General features: G+C 36.4%; 1 long non-coding RNA gene across 1 annotated transcript; it reads left to right on the top strand.

Moving 5' to 3' along the window:
- Positions 1-2274: 2274 nt before the first annotated feature.
- LOC122017832 lies at positions 2275-9948 on the top strand. The gene is made up of 3 exons (XR_006121468.1): positions 2275-2484; positions 8169-8372; positions 8936-9948. It is a non-coding gene; the product is annotated as an uncharacterized LOC122017832 (long non-coding RNA).
- The last annotated feature ends 2507 nt before the right edge of the window (positions 9949-12455 follow it).

Genomic DNA, 12455 nt, shown 5'->3' with positions numbered 1-12455 from the left:
GAATCAATGAAATAGAGAGGATTTTTTTTAGTATAAGGAAGTATCTAATCATTCCAAAGTAAAATTTGTTATTAACAAGTTCAAAGGCTGAGCCTTAGTATGGTGGGAGCAACTTTGGCGATCACGAGAGACACAAGGTCCATCCAAAATTATCGATTGGGAAAAATTGAACAAATGGATGAGAACTCATTTTCTTCCCTTTGGCTAGGCGCAAACGTTGTTTCAATGATTCCATACATTGAGCCAAAGGGTTAGAATTGTCGACAACTATACAAAGGAATTCTATCAGCTTATTGTTTGGAATGATCTATTCGAGATTGATGAGCAGGCGGTAGCACGATATTTAGGGGGGGTTACGACAACCCTTACAAGATTTCCTGAGCCTCCACTCACTCTGGATTATTTTGGAGGATTATCAGCGAGCCTTGACGATTGAAAAATAGTTAAATAGAAGACCAACAAATAGGAGTGATCAAAACAATCGAGATGTTCACCATTAGGGGCTATGCCCTTCCCAACATCCACCACAAAGTAACCCTAAGACCTATATTAAGTGCTTTTGAAGTGGTGAAAGGGGCATCGAGCTTCATATTGTAAAAGATTCCTAAATAAAAAAAACCCTATTGGTTGAAGAAGACATGGAGGATGAACTTGAACAGATTGATGAGTCGATTTACGATGACGATATTGATGACAAGGTTCTTTATGTCGATGATCATGAGATTCTAATCACACACAAGAGCCTATTGGTCCCTAAGGAAGAATTAGAAGATGATTGGTTGAGAACCAACATCTTTCACACAACTTACACGATTATGGACAAAGTTTGCAAGATGGACATTGATAGTGGAAGCTGTGAAAACTTTGTATCTGAAAAAGCTATTCAAAAGCTACAGTTGAAGATAGATCGTCATCCAAAATCCTACAAGTTGTTATGGCTTAGCAAAAGAAGCGAGGTAACCGTGGATAGACATTGCTTTTTTATATTTTTCTATTGGCGGCAAGTATTACAACCAAGCATGGAGTGATATTGTGTCAATGGATGTATATCACATACTGTTGAGACAACCTTGACAATATGTTTGCAGCGTCATCTATAATGGATGTAAGAACACCTACACCCTTAGCATCAAAGGGTGGAACATCATATTAGTTCATCGACAAGAAGGAACCCTTCAAATTTGGTAATCAATAACTCTAAACTATTTTATATTTCTAGATTTTTGAACGAGAAGAAGCATGAAGATGTGGTATATGTTTTGCTTCCTTGTGAAAGCAATGTAATAGACATATATTCAGAAGTACTAGCTGAGGTGCGACAACTCCTATCCTACTTCGTTGATTTGATGGACAAATACCTTCCTCCAGGACTCCCCCTTATGAGAGACGTTCAACACTATATTGACTTTGTGCTAGGGTCAAGATTGCCTAACCGACCGGTTTATTGTCTTAGCCCCTAAGGATGCCAAAGAATTACAACGACAAGTTGTGGAGCTATTGAGATGAGGTTGTATTCGTGAGAGTATGAGTTCTTGTGTAATCCCTGCCCTACTCATACCAAAGTAAGATGGTTCGTGACGCATGTGTGTTGATAGCTGAGCTATCAATAAAATCACAGTGAAGTATAAATTTCCTATTCCTCACTTAGAATACATGTTGGATCAATTTTTCGATTCTATGATCTTCTCCAAGAGCGATTTTAGGAGTGGATACCATCATATTCGAATCGAGCCCATAGATGAATAAAAGACCGCCTTTAAGACATAACATGGGTTAAACGAGTGGATGATCATGCCTTTCTGACTATCCAATGCACCCGACATGTTTATAAAATTCATGTATAAAGTCTTGCGACCTTTCATGGGAAGATTCATAGTTGTATACTTTGATGACATTGATAACTAGTAATTTCGATAAGGAAACTTGGTGTAACTAGGCTTGATTTGGATCTTAGTTTTGGTTTTAATGCATGTGAATGGTTTGATTTGCTAAATGGATATATTTTGGGCTATTATGTAAATTTATCTTTAATTGTACATAAATCTAAGGGTGTGAAGGTGAATTATGCAGGAAAATAATTGGAGTCATTGATTAAGATCTAAAGATACTAATCGACCAACTGGTCCAGATGATCTTGACCTTTACTCAGATTTAATCTCATTCGTTCACCTAGATCTAGGATTATCCTAGTTGTCCGATCAGATCTGAGGGGATTCAAAAGACTGGATAAGCTACAGTAGAGGGGGTTTGCAATGGGGAGAGGAGAGGGAAGAGGCGACGATGAAGCGATCATCAGACACCATCCTCCATCGCATTTCGTCGTTAAACTCTAAGATTTAACCGCGAGAGGAGGAAGGGGTTTGCCTCCTCCAGATCTGAGTTTCGGACTACCTCTATCCATTTCTAGCCACTGGTTCATTTTCTCATCTCCGCCAGACCTGCTGCCACAGGCCGCTTCCTCATCATCGCTGGAGCTACAAAAGCGTAAGAGGCTTCCCTACATTTTCTCCAGATCCTGTAATGCACTCCAGTCATTGAATCTAGTAATATCAACAGTAAAATAGGTATGATCCCATGGCGACAATCTACAATCCAGGGTGGAGAGATCATATGAACTTAAGGTATGAGAATGCATTCCATCATACATATCAACCCCCATCAGCATTTCAGAGGTCACTGGGATTCCAGAATAATACAATTCCAATCAAATCACAACAATTCCAGTAGTACACTCTAATTCCTGGCTCTAGCCAATTAGATTCTTCAGTATGAGAACTAAAGGAGTTGATGCAGTAGATGATGCAACAATAGATGAGCATGCAACAAGATCAGAAAAGGAATGATGCAAATATGTAGAGTTTAGAGAGGCAGATTAGTCAGATGACATCTACTGTCAGTCAATTACATTCACAACGGTTGAGTTATTTATCGTCACAGACTATTCCGAACCCTAAGTGAAATGTTAGTGCTATTTCACTTTAGAGTGGTAGATTTATTTCAGATCCTTCATCTCCAATTCTAGTTTCAGCTCAGGACTTAGGATGTGAAGATCAAGATTTAGAGGAACACTCATAGCTCAGAGTAGATTCATCAGTTCCATTGTCTTTTCCATAGAGACTAGTGCAGCCTAGGAGGAGTTCTGATACATAAAAGGCTAAAAAAGTTCAGGAGCTAGTGAACATTTTTTAGTACGGTGGAGGTGAATATACCCTTGTTAAAGATTATTAAGCATGTTCCAAAATATGCTAAGTTTTTAAAAGATCTTTGGGTGCACAAAAAGAAGCTAAAGAGAAATGAATTGGTGAGCATGAGTAAGAATGTATCTACACTCATTCAGACAATGCCTCAAAAGTATAATGATCCAAGACTGTCATTATTCCTTGCATTATTGGAGATAGCATGTTCGAGGATTCCATGTTGGACTTGGGAGCTTCTAACAATGTTATGCCTAGATCTGTGTTTCGATCACTTGGTTTTGGTCCTTTGCAGACGACATGAGTGGTGATACAATTGGTTAATAGGAGCTTTGCACGACTTGCAGGAGTCATTGAGGATGTCTTGGTCCAATTAAAAGAATTGATTTTCCATGCAGATTTGTATGTTCTTGACATGGAGGGGGATTTTGTTTCGAGTCATACTCCGCTTATTCTTGGAAGACCTTTCCTTAAGATGGACAGAACAAAGATAGATGCTCATGTAGGAACCCATTCTATAGAATTCAGGAATACAGCGGTACAGTTTAGTATTTTGGATGCCATGAAATACCTTGTGGAGGATCACTCTTTACTTAGTATCGATGTATCAGAGGATCTGGATCATGAGATTTTTAGTGACTTAGTATCAGATTTGCTATAGTGGTTGATTTTGCTGAGGATGATACTCTAAGTCAGATAATGATGGAGGAGATTCTATGACTGATCACATTGATGCCTTTATGATGGATGAATGTACACAGGTTTGTCCAGTAGAATCAGGTCATAAAAAATTGCTTCCCTCAATTCTGCAACCTCCGCAATTGAAGCTAAAGGTTCTTCCTTCCCATTTGAAATATGTATACTTGGGGCAAGACAAGAAACTACCAGTTATTATTGCTCAGCACCCCATGCCTAATCAAGAGAAGAGATTATTAGGACTTTTAAAGCAATATCAAAAAGCTAATGGGTGGACAATTGTGAATATACCTAGTATTAGTCCTTCCATTTGCATGCATAGGATTTTCCTAGAAGACAATGTGAGACCAACAAGACAACCACAACGGAGACTCAACCCTTTGTTGGTTGGTCCTAGGAAGATCATACCGGTTCCATTGTACAAAAATTTTGTACAAGTATCGAACCTTTCCTAACAACCTATTGTGTTCTTTAGAAATTAAATTCGGAATCGCAAACGGAACTTAACATTATTGATTCCAAATTTAAATTATCTGTTCTTAGTGGTTTAGACTTGGATTACAAACGATATTTAACATTATAGATCCAAATTCACCTAGGTTACAAATTTAATTAAATATTTATTTCGGAAATCGGCTCCCAGGTCAAATATGGCGAGACACTTGGCCTTCTTGGGTATGGGAACATCCACCACTGCCTCGACAAAGCCTCTTAACAAAATTCAATATTTAATTTCCTTATATAACTCTAGGTTTAACCAAAAAGAACAATCGAATCACAAGATCGAAAAAGAAAAGAAAAGAAACACAACTTCGAATTACAAATCCAAAAATCTAGAATCTCTAGCCTCTTGTGTTTGGTATTTCAAATCTATACAAAGAAAACTAGTATGATGCGGAATAGAATTACTAGTTATACCTTTCTTTGTAAGCAACAACCTCTTGGTCTTCTATCGTATTTCTCTTCTTATCTTGGATGTCGTGTGGGCGACGATCTACCGAGATGAGAACCACCCAAGTCGTTCTTCTTCCTTCTACCAAGTTTCAGCAAAGCAACTTTCTCCAAGAAAAATAAGTCTCGGCCACCAAGCAAACTCCAAGGAAAACTAGGAAAAAAAATCCTCCTTTCTCTTCTTCTTCTCCAAGCTAGATCTGGCCACCAAAACAAGCTCCTAGAGGTTGATGAGGTTCGGCCACTAAGGAGGAAGAAAGGAGGAGATGGAAGATCATATGGCCGACCACTACCAAGGAAGAAAAGAGAGAAGAAAAAATAGAAGAGAGTTGTACCCCATAAAGACACCCCTTCCCTCTCTTTTATAATCCTTGGTCATAGCAAATAAGAAAATTTAATTATAATTAAAATTCCCTTTATTTTCCTTGCCCTTGGTTAATAAGGAAAATTTAATAAAAATTCCTTTTAACCCCTTCTATGGCCAACCACCTTAAGAACTCCAAATTAGGCAAGTTTTAAATACAAAATTAAAACTTCCTTATTTGTTTCCGAAAATTTTTAAAATAAAAATTTCACTATAAAATTTTCCCTTCATGGTTGGTTATAAAATAAAATATTATAAATTAAAATCTCTCTATTAAAATATGTGGATGATTTCCAAAAAGGAAAGTTATCTTTAAAATTAAAATCTTCCTCTTAATCTACAAATAAGGAAAGATATCAAATCTTTTCTTAATCTTTTGTAGAAACTATAATAGGAATAATTAATTTTAAAACTCTCTTTTAAAATCATGAATATGGTTTCATAAAAGGAAAGTTTTATCAAAATTAAAATCTTCCTTTCAATCTACAAATAAGGAAAGATATCAAATCTTTTCTTAATCTTTTGTAGAAACTATAAAAGGAAATATTTAATTTTAAAACTCTCTTTTAAAATCATGAGGATGGTTTCATAAAAGGAAAGTTTTATCAAAAATTAAAATCTTTCTTTTAACTACAAATAAGAAAAGATATCAAACCTTTCACTTAATCTTTTGTAGAAAGCTATAAAAGGAAAGATTTAAATTTTAAACTCTCTTTTAAAACCATGGTATCCACATAAGAAAGATTTTAAAAAATAAAATCCTTTTTGATTTAATGTGGTCGACCACACCAAGCTTAGATTCAAGCTAGAGTCGGCCACACAACTTGGCTCATCCTATTTGCTTGGCCGACCCAAGCTTGGGTTCCAAGCTTGGTTGGCCGGCCACCTTAGGATGAGTATAAAGGTGGGTATAGGTGGGTATACTATTTTATAAACAAGAGGCTACGATAGGGACCGAGAGGAGGAATTGGTTTTGGTCTCCCGATGAAATTAAGCTTCCCGTGTTCGCCCCGAATACCCAACTTAATTTCATCAATAATAATTCATTCCACTAAAGAATTATTATTGAACTACCGCACCAATCCCAAATTACATTTTGGACTCCTTCTTATCATGAGTGTGTTAATCTCCCTATGTTTAAGATGTCGGATGCCCACTAATTAATTGAGTTACTGACAACTCACTTTAATTAATATCTTAGTCCAAGAGAAGTACCACTCAACTTTATTATCGTGTCGGACTAAGTCCACCTGCAGGATAACATGACAATCCTTATGAGCTCCTCTTGGGGACATTATCAACCTAGATTACTAGGACACAGTTTCCTTCTATAATCAACAACACACACTATAAGTAATATCATTTCTCAACTTATCGGACCTATTGATTTATCGAGCTAAATCTCACCCTTTGATAAGTCAAAGAAATAAATACTAAATATATGTGATTGTTATTATATTAAGATTAAGAGCACACACTTCCATAATAACTAAGGTCTTGTTCTTTTATTAAGTCAGTATAAAAAAAACTTACCTTAAATGGTCCTGCTCAATACACTCAGAGTGTACTAGTGTAATTTATCAGTCAAGATAAACTAATACCTAATTACACTATGACTATTCCAATGATTTGTTCCTTTCCATCTCAGTCGTGAGCTACTGTTTATAATTTATAAGGAATTGATAGCATGATCTTCTGTGTGTGACACCACACACCATGTTATCTACAATATAAATTAATCGAACAACTACACTTAACTTATAAATGTAGATATTTGACCAATATGATTTTTTATTTTTAAGTAAATGTTTATACAAAAAGCTAGACTTTTAGTATACATTCCAACACCCTTTACTCTTGGAAGTGGTAAAGAAGGAAATCATGATGTTGTTGCAGGTGGGTATCATTTACCCAATCTCATATAGTAGTTGGTGAGCCCAGTCTAGGAAGTACCAAAGAAATTAGGAGTAACTGTCGTTGCAAATAAGGATAAGGAGTTGATCCCTACTCAAATTTAGAATAGTTGGAGGGTGTGCATTGATTACAGAAAACTTAACCAAACCACTAGGAAGGATCATTTCCCGCTACCATTTATTGATAAGATGTTAGAGAGATTAGCAGACAGATCTCATTATTGCTTCTTGGATGGATACATGGGATATTTTCAAATCCACATTGCCCCATAGGACTAGGAGAAGATGACATTCACATGCCCTTTTGGAACCTTTGCATATCGGAGGATGCCTTTTGGATTGTGTAACGCTCCAGGTACATTACAACGATGCATGGTAAGTATTTTTTCAGATCTTTTAGAGCATTGCATAGAAGTATTCATAAATGACTTTATTATTTATAACTCTTCATTCAATCCATGTTTAGATAGTTTATCTCGAGTTTTGCATGGTTGTGTAGAGGCTGACCTGGTATTGAGTTTTGAGAAATATCATTTCATCGTTGAGCAAGGGATAATACTAGGTCATATAGTATCTAAGGAGGGCATAAAAGTATATCCTACAAAAATTGATGTGATTTCATCTTTGCCTTACCCCGTATACGTATGAGATGTTTAATCTTTTCTTAGCCATGTAGGGTTCTACGAGTGCTTTATTCACGATTTTAGCAAAGTTGCTCTTCTAATCTCACGCTTGTTGCAAAAGGAGGTGGATTTCATCTTCGATCAACCATGCAAGGAAGCTTTCGACCCATTTAGGGAGGTTCTTACCTCTATTCATGGCATTCAACCTCCGGTTTGGTTATTGCCTTTTGAGATTATGTGTAATGCCTCTGATTTTACAATGACAGCAATTTTGGCGCATAGAATGGACGGAATATCTTATGTCATTTATTATGCCAATTACACTACCTTAGAGAAGGAGCTTTTAGCAATTGTTTTTGCATTAGAAAAATTTAAATCATATTTGCTTTGCTTTGCTCTCATGTGGTGATTTTTTCTGATCTTGCAGCATTGAAGTTCCTTCTTAGGAAGCCGGATGTGAAACCACGATTAATCATATGGATGCTTCCGCTCCAAGAATTCGATATAGAGATACGTCATAGGAGAGAGAAGGAGAGCATGGTGGCTAATCACCTGAGCAAAATGAAGAGGAGTGTTGAGCTTACACCGATAGTAGATTCTTTTCCGTATGAGCAACTTTTACAGCTGCAAGGTAAACTTCCTTGGTATGCATACATCATTAATTATCTTGTCGCACAAGCTTTACCTGCATATTTCACACAAACACAAGTCAATAAACTAAAAAGTGATGCTAAGTATTATGTTTAAGATGATCCATACTTGTGAAAATTTTATAGTGATCAGTTGATTAGGCGATGTATCTCAGATGATGACTTTCATTCTGTACTTACATTATGTCATTCTTTATCCTATAGGGGGCATTTTGGTCCACAAAGAACTACTAGGAAGGTCTTCGATTCAAGATTGTATTTGCCTAGCCTATTTCGTGATACCTTGGAGTTTTATAGAGTATGTGGGTGTTGTCAAGGGTTGGAAATTTAGGGCATAGGAATGAGATGCCCCAACTATCTATGTTATTTTGTAAGGTGTTTGATGTGTGGGTACTGACTTTATGGGTCAATTTCCTCTTTCTTTTGTGTTTGAGTACATTCTTTTGGCAGTCAGTTATGATTCAAAATGGGTGGAGGCTATCTCCACCAAGATTGATGATTCTTCAATTGTTATGGATTTTATCAGGTCTCACATCTTTTGCAGGTTTGGCTTACCCAAGGCGATCATTAGCGATCAAAGGCCCCACTTCTGCAATAGACAAATGAAGATTCTACTTAGCAAATATGGTGTTATGCATAGAATATCTACTCCCTATCATCATCAAACAAATGGACAAGCAGAGGTTTTGAATAGGGAGATTAAGCAGATCTTTGAAAAATAATAAGGCCAGACAGGAAATATTGGAGGATGCTTTGTGGGCTTATTGAGCTACTTTTAAGTCACCAATTGGAATGTCATCATACAGAATGTTTTTCGGTAAAGCTTACCACTTGCCAATAGAGATAGAGCACAAAGCATATTAGACGGTGAAGACTTGTAATATGGGCATGGATCAAGCTTGGATTGAGTGAAAATTATAGTTGCAAGAATTGGAGGAGCTTCGGCTCGAAGCCTATGAGAACTCCAGAATTTACAAGGAGAAAATAAATATTTATCGTGAAAAGCATGATCTTACGAAAGGAGTTTCAAATAGGTGACAAGGTGCTGGTATATAATTCTCATCTCCGACTCATCCATGGTAAGTTGAGATCTAGGTGGGAAGGTCCTTTTTGTGTTACTCATGTTTTTCCCTATGGTGTGGTAGAGATATAAGAGATTCCTAATGGAAGGATTTTTCAAGGTGAATGAGCACCATCTAAAGAAGTTTTATGAAGGAGTTGAAGAGACGATGGTGGAAAGAGTGAAACCTCACGATCCTATCTATCCGATTTAAGAGGAGTTTGTTCCTTTTCTTTTCTTTTGTTTTTTTACATATATCTGTTTATTTTTGCTTGTTTGGGTAAATAGTTTTGTTTCATTTGGTTTTGAATAAAATGCCTCCATGAGTGTCTTCATAGTGTCTTGAGAATCGTAAGGGTAGTTAAATTTGACCATCAAATTTTGGATATTGTTATACAAATGAATCTCTTATTTGCACTTGATCATGTGTATGATGATGGATTCGAACTTGAGAGATTGAGTATGTTTGACAAAATTTACTAGTAAAACCACCTTCGTGCCTATCATTAATTCTTTTTGAGTGATGGTGTTCATGATAATTGAACTCTAGGGTTTGCTTAGCTGCTTTTCAAAATTATAGTAGTATGTGTGTGCATGAACATGATGAAGCTTGTTGGTTCTCATTCTTTCTTATAATTTCCTCTTTTCTTTCTTTTAATTTCCTCTTTTCTTTCTACATTCCTAGTTGAATAACTTCCATAGTGAATTTTGCTACCTTTGCTACCTCTTTGAGAGTTGGGTGATAATTTGGTGAGTTATTCTATGTGCGCATGATGATGGGGTTTTCAAATATTGGCTTGTGATGTATAGATGTGCTGAGGTTATCTTTGAAGATTTTATATTTGAGGTGATTTGGAAACAGGGAGTTTGATTTTAGCTGGTGTACTGCTGGAAAAGAAACACAAAATAAGAGATGGAATTTAAAAAAAACTGAAATTCACAGAGCTGTTTGGGGAGTTTCATGTTTAAGATTGGAACTCATTCAGAGACTAATGAAAGATGGGAATAGATCTAAGTAATAAGTGTAAGGATCAGTTGGATTACTACATGATGTCGTTTGATCCTTACTGGCAGCCTGTGGTATAATTCCTTGAATATGATGTTTGAACCTTTTGGAATAGTTTCTTAGTGGCTAATGCTTTCCAAGCTATGATTTTGGTGTTACAATGTTATGTGATGTTTCTTTTATCTATGAAGCTACACTTTATTGATGCAAGAGCCTTAGAATGTTTAGGATTTGAAGTGTCGGGGTTTTAAAATCATTGAAATTGTTTAAGATGAAGTCAATAATTTAGATCATGCATTGTTCTTTGCTAGCACTATAGGGAGGCATTTCCCAAAGCTTAGTGGAAGCTGTGCCAAGTCTTGATGCAAATTTCTGATCAGTGAAAATTCTAAAAGAAACATTCAATTTTCCAATGTTCATTGGTGTTCTTTTCTTTAAGAGCCTTGTGATTCAAAACATGAGATCTTATTGGAAAATTTTGAAACTGCATAATTCAGCTATAGGTCAGAATTGAGAATATGGAAATGTTTGAATGCTGAATCTGTGATAGTTTTGGAATTCTGTGTTATGAATATTGAAATTGTATTATGAGTGTTTGAACTATTTCCCTTGGATAAGTTCTTTGATACACATCCGATCGGGTAACATCAAGTTAATTCTTCCAAAACTCTCGTTTTCTTTGTTACTCTCTTTTACCTTCAATAATTTCATTTACTCTCTTTGATTCTTTGGCTCCATTTTAACCTTTAATAGCAGCTTTTGATTCATGCATGCTGTGCATTTATGGTAATGGAGATTAGGAGATAAGCAAGCCTATAGTAGGGAGATGTTATGAATGCCCTTGAGTAGAACTCCATTTTTAATATGCTCTAGAGAGTGAGATAGGGACTAGTACCTAGGGATGATTTTACATGCTTAGTCTACTTGAGTAGTTTGAAATTACCATGCTTATTGACAAGTGCAAGGGTCAAATTTATGAATGTTTTGGGTCCTTGTAAATTTCATGTTCCTAACTTATTGCCTCTTATTATTTTCAGGGTATTGTGAGGAAACTATTGGGAGGGTAAGTCCTAGGTTTTTGTATTTACTTGCCTAGGACAAGTAAGAATAAGTGTAAGGGAATTTGATAACTAGTAATTTCAATATGAAAACTTGGTGTAACTAGGCTTGATTTGGATCCTATTTTTGGTTTTAATGCATGTGAATGGTTTGATTTGCTAGATGGATGTATTTTGGGCTTTCATGAAAATTTATCTTTAATTGTGCAAGAAAATAATTGGAGTCGTTGATTAAGATCTAAAGATACTGACCAACCAACTGGTTCTAGATGATCTTGACTCTTCACTTAGATTTAATCTCATTCGTTCATCCAGATCTAGGATTATCCTAGCCCTCCGATCAGATCTGGAGGGAATTCAAAAACTGGATAAGCTACAGTAGAGGGGTTCACGATCAAGAGAGGAGAGTGAAGAGGCGACGATGAAGCGATCATCAGACACCCTCCTCCATTGCATTTCGTCGTCAAACTCTGAGATTCAACCACTAGAGGAGGAAGGGGTTTGCCTCCTTCTCCATATCTGAGTTTCAGACTACCTCCATCTATTTCCAGCCACTGGTTCATTTTCTTATCTCCGCCAAACCCACTGCCGCAGGCCACTTCCTCGTCATCACCGGAGCTGCAAAAGTGTAAGGGGCTTCCCTACATTTTCCCCAGATCTTGTAACACATTCCAGTCATTGAATCTAGATTCGATTATCAATTGTCATTGTGCCATTGATGATCGCAATTTTGTCAACTTGTTCTTTTCTAATCTATTTTGGTTTGAGTCATCTAGACGTGCTGTAAATCTTAATCTAGTTGTCAATTCATTCCTTCATTGCTATATAGAAGATTCCATGTTAATTCTATAATTCTTGTGTGCCGATCAGTCCTTGTTTTAGTTTGCTTAGTGACAAAATGTCTACACATTCTTTATTAGGTTTAATGGATAGCTTACCC

This window comes from Zingiber officinale, chromosome 8B (assembly GCF_018446385.1).
Source record: "Zingiber officinale cultivar Zhangliang chromosome 8B, Zo_v1.1, whole genome shotgun sequence".
Lineage (NCBI taxonomy): Eukaryota > Viridiplantae > Streptophyta > Magnoliopsida > Zingiberales > Zingiberaceae > Zingiber > Zingiber officinale.
The sequence above is the reverse complement of the archived record's forward strand: the minus strand, read 5'-3'. Positions and strand labels throughout refer to the sequence as shown.